Source organism: Anser brachyrhynchus (assembly GCF_964034855.1).
Source record: "Anser brachyrhynchus genome assembly, chromosome: 7".
Taxonomy (NCBI): Eukaryota; Metazoa; Chordata; class Aves; order Anseriformes; family Anatidae; genus Anser; species Anser brachyrhynchus.
In genome coordinates this window covers 18261498-18277542 of record NC_137701.1, presented here as the reverse complement: position 1 = coordinate 18277542, position 16045 = coordinate 18261498, and the positions used below count along the sequence as shown (strand labels likewise).

At 39.2% G+C, this 16045-nt stretch overlaps 1 protein-coding gene across 1 annotated transcript in view; it reads left to right on the top strand.

The window, feature by feature from the left end:
* Positions 1-57: 57 nt before the first annotated feature.
* AGPS (alkylglycerone phosphate synthase) overlaps positions 58-16045 on the top strand; it is an 83799-nt gene continuing 67811 nt past the window's right edge. Inside the window, exons 1-3 of the mRNA XM_080599499.1 lie at positions 58-193; positions 3948-4076; positions 5036-5147. The gene's annotated coding sequence lies outside the window, so the exon portion shown is untranslated. The remainder of the gene's footprint in view (positions 194-3947; positions 4077-5035; positions 5148-16045) is intronic.

Below are 16045 nucleotides of genomic sequence, written 5' to 3'. Positions count from 1 at the left end.
ACTCAGCGGCGGCGGGAGCCCGCGGGGGCGGCTCCTTCCCGGCAGCGCCGGCCCTGACGGGAACGTGGCCCGGCCCGGCCCCGGGGGGGCCCGGGTGGGAGGAGAGGTTCCAGCGGTACGGCATGCGGGCTGCTCGGGCTGGGGCCGAGCGATCCCTCCGCAGGCTCTGCACACCCTTCCCATGTGTATGAAGGTAATGCCTCCTCTAAAAGTGCCCCGACTCCCTCGTCTCCCCTGTTTCCGTATTACGGCCCCAGTCAACGCTACAGGTGTTGAAATCATCGGCGTACCTTTTTTAGTGGGTTGACTTACACACTTGAATCTCCCGCATGGTATTTTCAAGATGGACGTAATGGAAACGCTCCTGGCATTCAATACCAGTGTTTATCAGCCAGGTGTTCAATTGGCATGGGATCAGATTAGAAGAAAACCTCATCTCTATATACCATATTCAGCTGTGTACCTGTGGATACACCTCTACGTACACTTCATGTAGTGCTTGCTAGGTGTCCTCAGGGTCCAGCTGAACAGTGAGCTCAGCACTGGCGGAGGAAAGATGGAAGTCACACCAAAGCCCCATGCAACCCAGACGTAACCTACAACTGCTGGTGTTTAACTGTGGGGAGGTTTGTTAAGAATAACAAAGCCGGAACAACACTAACGGCATTGCAGACCGGCTTACATATCAGCCTCCTTCCTCATGGTAGGAGAATTCCAAACAAGTGACCACACTTGCAAACCAGCCAAAAGAGAGATAAGAAAATCAAGGATTTGATACACACAAATTGTTTTGAATTGATACCTTTAGACTCTGTCCCCCACACTGCAGTAATGTCAGCAGTGCTGATAACGTCTCTGTCAAACACGTAATGTCAAGGATTTGACTTCTACAGGTATTTAATAAGCATTCAAAAGCGTATCGTATTTCTTAGGAGGAGCAGCACACCTAAAAGTGAGGGGGAATACTTCAGAGCTGGTGGGCCACAGGCCTGCATCCCTGCTGTGTCGTAGTTACCAAATTATTGGAGTGTTTTATCTGAAATAACCTGCCATTACTTGACAAATGACATGCATCAGAATGCAGGCTAAATTCTTCTTGGAAATTCAAGTAGCGGTCAAATGCTTGATCAGTTCAGTGCTCTGAATATGGGGTCTGAAAGGGCCACTGCCATTGTGTTTGTAGGCTGCCCGGCAGTACATCGCACAAAGGATGAGGTTGGCAGGGACCTCTGAAGGTCGTCTGGTTCAATGTCCTGCTCAAGACGTTTCAACACCTGCAGCAGGTTCCCCAGGGAGCATTTTCTCAGAAAGTACTAATTTGGGAGTAATAAATCAAGTGTCAGCAATTCTTCATTCCAAAGAACATTTTGGAAAAACAGCTTGCCAAAGTTTCACATGTACAGCTTTCAAATGATACTTGGATCATCCTTTGTGCCCATTTTTGAGGTTCCTTTCAATGATCTAATATAACCAAATAAGATGAAATTGGGATGCTTACGATCTTTAATAGAAAATCTAACTATTCCATTGCAGGCAATTATTTAGCTTCTGTGGCTTGAAGCCTGGGTGTTACTGTAAACTCTCTTCAGACTGGTGCAATACTCCTGCACTGGGTATTCACAATGCTTGAGCTGCGTTAGTTCAGTTTGCCAATGTAAAACAGGGCTAGTGTGAAGAGCTAATTTTCACATTTGCCCCACATGGTGCAAGAGTATGACTATAAATTAAAAAAAATATAGCACAAGTATGTAGATTTGGAAAATCTGTAATAATTTAAAAAATTTCTTTGCACCAGCATGTTGCAGGCCGGTGTTTACCCAAAAATATAGAAGGTGCTTGCTGCAATTATGCAAAATTAAGATATCCATTTGAAGAAACAACCTGTAATCTCAGTAGATTTATTATATGCATGTTTCATAACTGTACCAGATGCAGTGGAAACACTTGCCTTACAATGAAGGTTTAGTTAAAGCACATACATAGAGCCACTAAATATCTTGTGGAGGTCCAAGCAGAACACATGCTGCATCACTGAATGGACTAGGTGTACTGAAGTAGCTCTTACAATACCATGTCCTTGATTCCATGGAGGGATAATGCATGGCAACAATAAATCATTTATAATGGAAAACCAGCAGCAAAATTTTAAGTATATTTCTGTTTATTATTTTTGTAGTACCAGTTTATTATATGGTCTAAAAGTGAACCCTACAGAATCCAGCTGAAAAGACTGTGTTGGAGACTCTGGAGAAACAGGCCTCTAAAACACAAATTGGCTGTCACAGTTTAAAAAAACTTTTGGGTAGAGCTGCTCCCAGCTCAGGACTCCTTGCAAATGATGTCTTTTGATTTTTTTTCAGTATTTTAAAAGAAACAGCAATCAGAAGACAGAACACATTCACATAAAATGAGTAATACACAATGTCAGTTAATGAAAAATTGCCCTGAAGCTATAAAGGTGTCTTTTCTACATGTTTTATTTAATAGAAAGCAAAATAAAACCAAACAGGAATCTTAGGTGCTGGTGTAGATTGTATCACAGTGCAGAAATTCCATGCAAAGCTAAGCAGCTTGCTTGGAGCCTGGGGTGAAAAAAAAAAGCAAGGACTCTTGCTGGCCACGCCAGATAAAAGAGTATTGACTATATATTTCATTTGTGTTCCTTGCTTAATTTCTTTTCTCCTTTCCTTATCTTCACACCCTGAGCTTAGGCAGACCAGTGTATCATTTCTGATGAGCAAGCAAGGCAGCCATCCAAAACTCAGCTTAATGAAAATGCTGTATCTCGCAGTACTATTCCTCCCATACACCACTATTGAGCTGGGTGTATGGCATTCGGAGCTTTCTGAATCAATGTAAGCAATAAATTTACAATATTGTTATTTTCATTTGTTTAGATAGTCTGAAATACCTGGAAACACATGCTTGTTTGTTAGTTGCCCTTCATAGCTTTTTGTATGGTACAGTTTTGAAAAAAACGTTTTCAATTAATATTGCATGTTTCTGATCCAGGAGTTGTTTTGGCATATAGTAGCATCTCCATATTGTATATAGAGAGGATTAAGGACCTACATATAATGCTTTGGTCTCCATTTGAGATATTCCTGTCAGTCTATGTTCATCTGCCTTGACACCCATTATTGTGATATTATAGTTCATGTGCTAAGATTTCCAGGAAATTTGAAGTAGCTCAGTATATGAGCTAATTCTAATGTATTCAAGAGCAAACCATAGTGGTACTTTACTGAAGAGTAACAAAGCGTATAGAGGATATTTTTATGACATTTTAAATTTTATTAGTTGCCTGTTTTTATATGTGACATTCTTGTTATTCCTATTCTTGTTTTAGAATATCTGTCGATCTTAATATTTAGAAAAGCATTTATTTTGTTATCAAAATTTAAAATGTTTTCATGATCTTTTTAAAATGAAAGGAAAAAGGAAAGATTGGGCAATGTTTTTAGATGACGGACTACTAACATTTTGATGAAGTTCTTTCTAAAGGATCTGTATAACATTTTATATTATTAGAATAATTGTGAAGCTAGAAACTTCACAGTGCCACCTACTGTTGAAATTTTTAAAACCTTGCTAGTTTGGGTGTCTTCAAATAAAAGGGCAATGGAGGAAAAATTTATTCTGTTGGTATAAAATATTTCAAACATCTGAAGAATGTTGGAGACACTTCCTGATTTGCTGAGTGAATTTCAGTCATGCTGAATTTCTGAGCTTTGAATCAGTGACTATTTTGACTGAGGCTGTTTTGAGAAGTGACTTTCAGGATCTGGGATTTTGTGCTAGAACTTTTTTTGATGTTATATTCTTAACAAGGAATTTCATTTTAAAATTAGCCCCTGTGATGACAATAGAAAAAGACTGATGAAAGTATTGAGTGAGACAAAATTTATTTTCAACTCAGTGATAAGGACACATCCTCTGTTTTACAGAGAGGTCTGCATGAGATGTAAAACAAGGACCTGGAATCAGCATATGTGCTACAAGCTCCGTTCCTGTCTTACATTGCAAAGCCATAAGATGGACCATGAATCAGTGCTTGGTTGTTGACAGAAGAGCTGGTATGTCCCCAGCCACGGTGGCTGGAATTCATCTTCCCTAACCCTTACCATCTAAAAGTTAGATGAAGTTAATGTCCTGTTCAAAGTACAGTATCTGGTTCTTTCTTCACTTCTCGAAGAAGACTCTATCTCTGTGGTTACCAGAAAAGTAACTGTATCCTGTAATCTTTTCCCATGCCCCGAACTGTATTGGTTATTTCATTCCCTGGAACCATGGTAATGAGAGAAGTCATAGGACTTTGTACATGAGTATGAACAAGCAGAGTACAGACCTTTGCTTTTTCTTCCTGAGGAAGGTTCAATTTCCAATTCAGTTTCAAGGAGTCAGAAATGGTTTATCTTCTGCTGGTACTTGTCTTATCCTGTAGAATAAACTGACACTGTAATGCTTTGAATTCTTGACTGTCAGAATTTCTATCCTATTAAGGCTTGATGGCTTAAACTTAGAAATTAAATTCCTTTCAAGTTGAGAAATTCTTGAAAATAATGTGTTTAAAACAGATAAAAGAGCTTGTAATGACAATTTAGCCATTTTGCTTTAGTATTTTAGAAGCCTTTTGGAGGAGCTCTGGAGGACTCCCCTTTTCCATTCACAGTGGAGAAGGACTGCTGTTGTGACAGTATTGCTCTGTTGTACTTAATTTTGTTACATCAGGCAGATAACAATTTTCAGAAGTTTTTTGTAATGCTTATGAACATGCAGTCCTGAGTGGACATTTTACCAACGTTACACTGTAAGAGTTTTAAGTTAGTTTGATAAAAAGCAAAATAAAGGACATTTAAATGTTGAGCTGATTATGTCTTTCATGCAGTGAAAAGCATGTTTTTGGGAAAGGTCAATGAAACAATTATTTTTTTAATTTACTTTCTGTGATACTTTTGTATTCCTAGTCAGGCTAAAAACTGTTCAATCCTCTGTGCTAACAGCTATCTTCTATCGCTCTCTAAATCCTCTACAGATAAGGGAAAATCTGAAGCTTCATGGACTTTTTAGTCAGGAACTGAGCATTGAATTTGTGGGAGAAGACAAGCAAACCATCAAAGCTCTCCTCAAAGACCCAGTGTGTCAGAGTAAGTAGCCTGTGGCCTTTCTTCCTGTTACGTGTCCAAATACTTTAAATCTGTATCTTTCCAAAGGAATTAACAGGCAGTGATTAGGACCACTCCTCTGAAAGGAGTATGGGAGTTCCTTCCCAGAACTAAAGCCCTGCATTGGTTGTATACCCCAAATTCCTGTTTTCCTGCAAGGGCATTGCCTGAGACTGCTGGTACTCACTCAGCTTCTTGGGTCAGTTACAGTCCACCAGGTTCTTCTCACCTGTTTATCTCACTGTGCACTATGAACTTTTAGTGTTAATGTGTATCAGACTAAATAATTAAAAGTCATGCATAGTGTATCCCAGAAAATTAGGAAGGTTGAAAATGTGCTGCTTCTTTCTTCACGAAAAGCACAAGCTCAAATCAGAAGCAGAAGGAAAATGAATAAGCTATTTGGTGATACCGTTTACAACAAAATAGCATAATAAAAGTGAAATTATTTAAAGTATTATTCAAATCATGCAGTCGTCATTGGTTTAGTTTCCAATTATACAGATGTAGTTGTATTAACGAAATGCCTCATTCAGTTTGGTGGGAAAACAATTGAAAGTTTTAACGTCCTGGCATCTGTAGATGATAAATTATGTGATCTGCACTCCTAACTCAACTAGAATCCTAATTCTTGTTTTACCCAGGGCATACTACTGTGTAGGTGTGTCTGATGAAAGATGTTTCCATGACTTTCTGGAGCCAAGACAATTCTGGAATAATTCTAGAACAGAATAACTGTCCCAGAATTAAATATTAAAGTAAGCTAAAATAGGTGAAGGAACTTATTCCAGAATGAATGGCCTTGTAATATAGCAATTTAAAATCCGAATTAACTTCCAGGAATAGGAACTTTTTCAACCTGCATTTCAATGAATGTATTTCAAAAAGTTTTGAAAGACTACATTTTGCGACATCAACCGCTGAAGCTGACCTAACTATAAATAAACATATTACAAAGAGTTTGAAGAGTAGCACGTGCTTTGTAGTAAGACTCCCATGTTTGATAAGCTATTGAACTCACCACCATCCTCAAAGTGTTTGAATACCTTTATGTCATAAGTGTGCTGACCCAGCTACTGCTCATCTTTCCCTTTCAATTTTCACGTGTTCTCAGGAACTCAGAGAGCCTAGACATCTCACAAATGCATACTATAATTGTTCACATTTTTTTGTTGCACCTTCCACCCCCCAAAAATAGAAAATGTGAAAGTAAGAACAGTTACTGAGTTCTCTTTGACTTGCATTTTCTGATGCCAAAGACAAGATAAGCATTGGTTAGAATATCTGCCCTATCAAAATATTTCAGTATACTAGATGTGTCTATAGAAATAGCATTAATAAATCAAATAGTGTTTAATCTGTGATAATATTCATAATCCTTTGCTAGAGAAGACCTTACTCTCTAAACTCAGTATATCCCCTGCTATAACAGAAGTGTTTGCTAAATAGGGGAGAATCTGGGTGTTCTATAGCCACTTTTTTTTTTTCCTCCTGATAGTCACATGATGTGGGAATATAATGTGTTGTTTACTACTGCACCCTCTTGTCATGCCCCATGTGTTCTGCTAACCCAGCAAGCAATTCTTACCTACAATGTTTCAAATATAAGCAGCCTGCTGACTATTCACGCTGTTCTGAAAGAGCTGCACTTGGAGCAGCCACATGCACAGGATGCTCTGCTTCTTGTCCACAGGACTGTTATGCAGACAGCCTGTTAACTATCAGCAGCTGTCAGTGGCAAGCCTGTCCTGATGGATCTGGTGGGGTGCAGACTTCTAAACATGCTCGTATTTGTGAAGGCTGGCACAGGCAGGAGGGCAGACTGCTGTTCTGCCCAAGAATGCTTTTCCAGTCTCACTCTGAGCTAGGCAGTGTAGGTAATAGTCTGAACAATTTGCACAGACTTGCTTCCAGCATCAGTGTGTCCTCCATGCCTTTGTCTAAAAGAAATGGTCAGAGATGCAGAATCCTTGGAGTCATGATGTTTCTGTTAGTATTTTGCATAGTTCTCATTTTTTTTGTTTGTTTGTTTTGTTTTGTTTGTTTGTTTTAAACCTTTCTTTAGCTTAAGGTACATCTTTTTGTCCTGTCCTAAATATGCTATTATGTACGTGGTGTTGCTACCCATCAGCATCTCCATATAGTGTGCTATATGGAGAGTGTAACACATAGGCCTTGCTATGAAAGAAGTCTGTGTTTTGAATGTCAAATAATATCAAGCCATCAGTGTGATCCTCAGCACTATACTGGAGTGTGTGTGTGCACCTACTACTTACTTAAACGTAGGGTAGAGACAGGGAGGTTTGTCTCTGAAAGTGAGTTTCTGAGGAAATAAAAACTAAACTCATTTCTCAGAATATAAATGCAACCCTTATTTTTATGCATTGTTTTAGGAATTGCTACTGGAGTGATTTGGTAGCTGCTCAGAAGCAGAGCTAATAAAGCAGTATTGGGATCTCTGGCAGCCCACTACCTGCTAACCTTTTTTTTTAACTTAGTATTTCTAAGTGCTCTGTTCCAGAATAAGTTGTCCAATACGAGTTCGCCTTAACCACCCTTAAAGGCTTGGACAAGTTAAACAGATGCACATATTTCCAAATAAATCTGGCCCTCTAGCCACTGATTATTTTCCTGGCTTTTTTCAGAACTCTTTCTCATTTGTCTTTGTCTCTTTGATAGTGCTGTGGATGGAACTGAATATTTAAGGCCAAAAACATAAAGAAAATGACTTAACCTTCTGCTGTTACAGCTTCTCATATGGAGCCAAAATTACATTGTTCTTTTGCCTTGCCATATCCTGTGCAAACTTGCTTGTAGTTGCAGGGGGAGAAAAAGGAAAGTTTCCCATCGTTCTCTTTTCTAATTCATGCTTTTTTGAGGTTATTTCTTTCACTGGAAAACTTTGGATTATCTGTACAGTATTTATCAGTTTGCCTTATTCTAGATCAAAACTGTTACTTTTTGGGTGTTAATTTCTTTACACCTCGTCTCTAATTCTCTCTTCACTGGTGTTTGAAGCTTTACACAAAGTACAACTGTAAACGTCAGCCGCACGCTAGAGTTTACTTTATTTTTGCAATGAAGACATTTAAAAAAATTAGACCTCACACCTATATCTGTCACACCACAAACACCTCCTCACAGTTCAATATATCCTGTGTCTTTGCCACACTGTACTGAGGTTCCCAGTCTATGCTGGGGTTTCCAGTGTACTGTGAGCCAAGTTCCAGAGGGAGAACCCTACACGAGAGCAGGAGCTGCAGTTTGGTGGCTGGCAGGGTGAGGCAGCTGGGTTATAAACAGCCTGGGAGCTTCACGGGGAAATAGCTTGCTGCTGGCAGGGTGTCATTAGTGGCAGCAGGAGGACATAAGGAGGCAGGAGACACAACAAAACTGCATATGTGACTGGCAGAGGACTGGTGTCAAACGGTCCCAACAAGACCCACCCAATACTGTCATAACCCTCATTTGGGTTTCATCTGCAGGGCTGGTAATGTTGCCACTGTTAAGAGTTAATTGTGCTTAAGGGAGTTGCCCTATTTGTTCTGAGAAAGCCATAAAGCAGTCGCATTGCTTCTGCAGACCCTGTGTGTTAAATGAGGACACCCTGGTAACTAGAGCCTGCAAAGTGTTGTGCCAGCAACACCTACAGCGCTTGGCACGGAGCTGGGGGGACCCCAGCTGATAGGAGACGCCTGCTTGCCTGCATTCAGGGGACAGGTGGTCTGTAGCAGCAAGCGAAGTTACAGCTTTCTTATCAAAGCCAGTTTGAATTAATTTTTCAAGTAAGATTTTTATGGAACACGGAAACTAAAAAAAATCTGCTATGTTACATCTGCTGCCTTCTCTTCAGCTATTCCTTTTATAAATCTCTCTGAACAGATCACAAGTTTGCACAGAAAGATTTTTATTTCATAAAACCAAAATGTTTGTTGCTTGTGGTCCTAAACCTTCCAGATGTGTATTGCTGTGCAGTGTTTCTAGTATTACTTCACTAGGAACAGAAACTCTTAAGAGACTGATGCCAAGTATCACACTTTTTTCTTATGAAAATTTGTGAGATGGTTTGTTAATAAATGTTCCTTAGTTCCACACATCTATTGTGATGATAATTTATGCTATAATTACAGTACGTGTAGCACATACATTCTAGAAACCATAGCAGAATGCAGCCAATATCCCTTGACTCCTGCACTGAATTCCTGCACAGGAATGTTTTCCTGTATTCATTTATAAAGTTTTAATCAAGCCATTTTCAGTCAAACCATTTGTTTTCAAGGTCATAAAGGATGTTTCTATTAGAGTGTAGTGTGTGTTATGTTAGCTTTCAGAGTTTGTAAGTTCAACAAGAGAGCTGAAGAGATATTGCTTGATGTAAACAAGTCCGTAGGAACACGTATGATTTGCTTAGGTGTGCTGACAATACCAAGTAGAAAAAGCAGGCACAGAGTAGCCTAAGTGCTATAATTAGTGATGTTGAGGAGCTCTGCCAGTCTTTTTATGTTATTCTCCAAATTTAACAAATTTAACAAAAATAAGGACGTTTCAGGATGTGAGATTTTTACTGTAGCTCAAGAACAGAAATTTTTCTCTTCTAATATAGCCAGTAAGTTGGCTATATTAGTTGGCTAGCATCTCAACAAACTGAATTCCTGGGACTCTGCCTGACTTCCTTGGAAAATCTGAAGCTGTTTTTAAGGAGGTTCTGTGAGAAAGCACAGCAGAGTACATTTCGCTAACTTTGGCCTGCTTATATGGGAAAGGCTTGCAGTTACCCTCAGGCATGAACTTGATTACATAAAGAGTAAGAAATAAAAAATAAATCATATTCTTTAATTCTAAATTACATTATTTGATGTAATAAGAACTTCCATACCAGATCAAATCTAAATTAGTTGTCTGACAATAGTAATTCCCAGACGTCGCTGAGGAAATTGCCCTATTCTTCAACCCCTTCTCCCCCCCCCCTCCACCAGTATAATGGATAATTATATAACAACCTGACTGTAGGGGAAGTTATTTTCTAACCTCAGGCTGGTGGCTGATTTATGCCCTGAACTGCGAACATTTATATCCATTATGAATTTTTATCGGGTCCAATCTAATTCCCCACATAAATGTATGAATATGTATGTATAACCTTTTACTAAATCCTGCTAAGCACTTGGCCTCAGCGATACCATTTGCCAGCATGTTTCATAGGCATATTACTTTTGCCAATTTTAAATGTATTGCCTTTTACTTTTAACAATTATTACAATCAGTGCTGACTTGGGGAATGTTGGGGCGGCACTAACCCCCAGCATCCTTTATCCCAGCCACCCCCAGTCCCGACAGCTCTAAAGCCTGCAGCCCCAGCTGGAGTCTCGGTCTTGCCGGACGAAGAGGTAGCAGTCTCCTGCCCACTCACATTTCCTGCTCCATGCCCTCATTGACCAGACCTAGTCTTTCACATTATGCGTTGATGAAAGGCAGAGAGATGATGCTTTCAGTAAATGAACAGGTTACAGTGCCTCTAGGACTGCTATCATTCTGCTGCGCCACAGCTTCCTGAATTCGCAAGTGTAATTAGGATTTAATGTTCATACAAGAATTTATTTTGGAGGGAAGAAGTTGTTTTGGACTGCAGGAAATAAATTAATTTTGATTTATGTAGGGCTGTGTCAAAGAGATGATTTTGTGAAAGTCTGGGGAGGAAGGGATCATTCATGGGGAGGGCTCTTAGAGCAAAATTTTATTGTGAGGGGAGTGGAGGTTATCTTTGATTATAGGGAAATTGGTTATACCTCGTAAAAGAAGATTATCTTAGGATTAGTTCTGAATAGAAAAGTAAGAACTATTTTACCTAAAGAAAAAATTTCACTGTGTGTCTATGTGGTCTGACAAATAACATAAAATTGGAATGGAATGGAGTGGAATGGAATGGAATGGAGTGGAATGGAATGGAATGGAATGGAATGGAATGGAATGGAATGGAATGGAATGGAATGGAATGGAATGGAATGGAATGGAATGGAGTGGAATGGAATGGAATGGAATGGAATGGAATGGAATGGAATGGAATGGAATGGAGTGGAGTGGAGTGGAATGGAGTGGAGTGGAGTGGAATACTCTTCCCTGGCTCAGCTTTGTGCCTTTGCTGTGCATCCTGCCGTCTGTTCCCAAGGAGCAGAAGCCGGCACCTCCCTCTCCGCTTCCTGTCCTCAGGAAGTTGCAGACAGCAGCGAAGATGGCTCTCAGCCTCCTTTTCTCCGGACTGGACAACCCAAGTGCATTCACAGAAACTCAGACGTTAATTCCCATGGTTGCTAAAGGAAGACATACTCTTGAAAATCAAATCTTGAATAAGAACCTGAAATGAAAAGGAGGCCGTGAGACCAACTTCAATAGTTCATACATGAAAAATATTTAATTTGTGAATCCTTGTAACATACTCCCAGAGAGGAAATACCATTAGGTTAAAGAATAATATACATAATGGGGATCTTCTCAAAGCCAGCTGAAACATTCAGAATGGTTGTATCAAACAGCAGAATCTGAGAGGCACTAATTACATACAAGAACTTCCATGATTAGGGTCAGTATAGGGCATCCATGGATGAAGCCACAGAGTTTAAATGTGGATGTAAATGCTTTAGTTTGAGAGTGCTGAGAAACGGTCTTTTGTTGGTTCACTTAATTATATAATGAGCAGCTGTGAAGTTTTTATTCGGATTAAAATTTCCCTGGAACTCAGGGTAATTTAGATCTGAGGTTTTGGCTCGGGTCCATTCTAAGCCCTGTACTCAATATAAATTACTGCCCTAAAACCATGACACGTTCAATTTATCCTCCATTTTAGATGGCTGAGAAATACATGCATAATTCTGTGCATACCACACATACTGTAATCTACTGTGATAAATAGACCAGGTGACTGAAACAGCTAGGTTAGACACTTTATTTTAGTCATGAGCCCACACCCAGCCTTAGTTTAAATACCAGGCAAAAAATGATGTTTGAATTATTTGACCTGAATCAATGCCAAATGCAATCTTATGCAAATTCAGAAAGAGAGAGGAAAAAAAGTCTTGGAATAAAACCAATGATTTATGTGTGGGAACATAAGGCAATAACAAGCAACAACTGAAGTAACAACAGGAGTGGACCACCATGAAAAGTATGACAACTTTTTGTTGGAACTGCTGTGATTGTGGGGTTGGGAACAGGGTGATATTTTGACACACGGATGACTACAAGAAAAGTAGACTTGTGGACCAGCATTCCCAATTCCACCTTCTTTCAAAAATGCCGGCCAAGCTCTGCATGCCATGCTCCACTCACACTGCTTTGATATTCTCTATTGTCCAGTAAAATGGAAGATTACAAATATCCCCATTCTGGAGAGAAAAATGTGAAGTAATTATGACACAGTCATCTGAGAGATATTATACATTTTCGTAATCTAATTCAAAATAACTACGTTAAATTAAGAGCTGTATCCAGAAATGATGGAACTTGGTGTTGAGTTTTGATGATCCAGGTCAGCCTCATTTGTCATTAGCACTGTGAGTTTAGATGTAGGGAGGTAAAGTAACCTGAGCAACGCCTATGGAGAAAGCAGGGCTGCCTGGAATTTTGTCAGTGTTACACATCCCCTGGGGATAATGTTTTCCATGATGATTTTATACTCTGAAATGCTGCTATTTTTCTTAAGGCTTTCTTTACTATGTAGCAAGCCTTTCTAATATGTTGATGTGTGTATAACTAGTAATTCAGTTCAGAAAGATAGCTAAGACAACTTTCAAGCTATACCTGCTGACTCCAACATTCAACTCAACCTCAGAAGAGAGAGTAGCAAGTAGTTACAGAGAAAGTTTGTTTTTGCAGTTCTGTTTGGCCACTTGTACTCAGGGAGACTTTGCATAACTGAAGTTGTGTACAGAGAGGTCTGACTCCTTGTATCTGTTTAAGCAATTTTGTCCTCAGCCAGAGACTTATTCCTCTAATTCAGTGCTTCTCAGTGGATTTTTTTTTCTGAATTGTCATGCCAAACAGTTGTCCACTTTTTTTTTTTTCCATAGTAAGGCACCTGTTCAATTTTAGACACTGTTCAGTCTGTTCCATTTCAGTGGTCTACAGTGCTCCTCAGAGAGCCCTGAGCTTTTTACATATTTTAGGCTGCCAGCTCTCTTATGTTCTTTTCCCCAGCAGCCAATTTTGCTCTGAAGCTCTTGTGACTGAGCCAGCTTCCATTCCTTCATAAAGGGATACTCTCTTGTTATTGCAATTGAGGAGTTCCATAAGAGGCTTTAATGTCTCCAGAGTGTTGTTATGTACGATAAAAGCTTGAATTAAGCTTTACCTAACACTTGTTCATGCAATATTCATTTATTGGCAAATTGCATTTGTTTCTGCTGTTGATAAATACTTTTAGGTTTATTTCTAATACTGCAATTACACGATCAGATTAATATATGACTGAATAAAATGTTATATGTTCTGTTTGAGTAACAGGAGCAGCTAAAAGCCTGAATTCACTACAATGTACACTGCCATCTTGTGTTCTGAAGTTCTAGCTAATATAAAAATGCACACAATATACTGCGGCTTTTCTCAAAATAGAATTGGCTATGTTAGCGGAATATGCAAGGTTATCAAAAGATATTTATTGTCATTTTCTTTTCTTGTAAAATGGTAAACAATCCTTAAAATAGCAAATCTCACTGATAACTCTGAATTCATCGATTCTAAGCATTTTTTAGTGATTTTTGGCTAACCCAGTCAAAAAAAAAAAAAAAAAAAAGACAAAGACCACAGAGAAAATTCTGGTACAGCCCAGCCATTCTCCTTTTCCAGCAGTGAGGTTCAATATGGACTCCCAGGTATAGCTGTGTTGTAAGGCAGCCTTTGAGCTGGTGTAGTGTTCCCCGAGTAGTTGTCTGCCAAACGCTTCTCTTCTGCAGGAAGGGTATATAATAGAAAAGAGGGTAGATTGTATTCTTAGCTGGAATATCTCTCCCTTTGGAACAATTGTCTTCTGAACATAGCTAGATCATCCCCGTGGCTGTTCCAGTATGCGACAGAGTACTGGCTAATTGGTTGAAAGAGGACCTAAGGTGACATTTACTTACAAAATGAAGAAAAAGAATTTAACATCTCTGCCCTGTGGTGTTTATTCACTGCTGGATGAAATAAGTGTTGCACGCTCTTCCTCTAAAAATGATGATTCCTTCATGACATGCTAATCAAAGAAGTGGATTTGTACATGCATACTTCCAATTGTTTTCACTGTATAGCAATATATAGCTCTGCCTTTTTATTATGTTTTTTTTTATTATTATTATTATTAATTCCAGTTTCTTTATGTTGTCGTTTACTATTGCAAACATGTAGTAACACTCTTAAAACAGCTTTGAACAATGGCTCTATAAAACCCAAAGGATTTATTCCATGCAGCTGCTGTTGCCTGAAACAAACATAAGCATGAAAGGGAAAAGGGTGCCAAAAATCAATAACTAAGTTTAGAGACGAGGGGCAGGGCAAGAAATAGTAAAATCACATCATGGTAACAGATGCTGTGGTAGAAGGGCAGAATGGCAGAGAACATTAGCAGGAGGCAGAGCAGGGAAGCACACTTGACCTTACTCGTGCAGAAGTTCCCATCAGATTAGTTGCTTTCCAGAAACCTTTCATTCTTCCTGTTTGGCATTTCTTAGCCCATTTTTTTTTCATAGAAAGGCACCTGTTTAATTTTAGATACTGTTCAGTCTGTTCCATTTCTGTTATACGTTTGTATAACTTCCAATATAATTTTCCACCTCTGAAAGGCAAATGATTATGGCACCCTTTATGATTTGTGCATGCAATATCTATCTCCCAAAGTTTCTTTTTATGGCTTAAATGCATAATATACCACAGCACAGAGTTTAAACAACTTCCTTCTCTTGTGAAAGGAGGAGTTAGAATGATTCTAAAGAGCTTTTACTCCTGTAACAACACTTTCATAATACTTTACAGCCTTTTACACTTCCCTTCAAAAGGCAATGTGTGCATTGTGGCCTGGTTACATAATCTCCTGTTTCAGTAAGATTAGAGTTAAAACTGTTTGCACAACACGTTGCATTGGTGTGTAAGTAATACAAAGCTTATTGAAAAGGACTTTGTCATTTCAAAGTCTGTAATGCTTCTCTAAGAGTGTTAATGCTATTTTATTTACTTCATCTGCCTGTAAGAGTCCTGCTAATTTTCTTAGTTTTCTAACATACAGTCATACTGTCTCACTCTGTATTCTTTGCTGTGTTGCCATCTGAGAGATTCTCAGACAGAAAAAAATAATTGGCTGCATGTAAGAATAATAAAACAATAAGTCAAATTTTGCTGAAAATTATATCTAATAAAGCAGGAAACTTATCTGTAATCTCTGCACTACAGAGATTAGTGCACTAATCTCTGATGGGGCATACATACACCTCCCTGGTGATCAAATATCACTGTAACAGCTGTGTGGTCAAGGGAAAAGCAGAAGAGGGAAAACTACTGCAAGTAGAGCAGCTCTGGGAAGAGAACAGGCATCTACTCTGTCCTCAGTTCCTGGAGATGTGGGTGGACAAAGCCTGTGACTGGGGTCAGTTGAAGCCTTTTGAGCATCCCATGCCCCAGGTTTTGAGTGTCTCCTAGCAGTTGCTGTGCTAGATTAGACTGTGTGGTGTCCTGGGTGTGGACGAAAGTTTGTTCTTCCATTAACTAGTCCATTTTGTCATTGTGAGGCCTTTACTGATGCTGGTAGGTGCCTGCCAGTCTGCCTATGCTGATAACTACCTAATGCCTAAAAGTTGATAGTGAGAGACTAAACATTAGGGATAACACTAAGTATGCAAGATGAGCTTGTCACCTAAGGA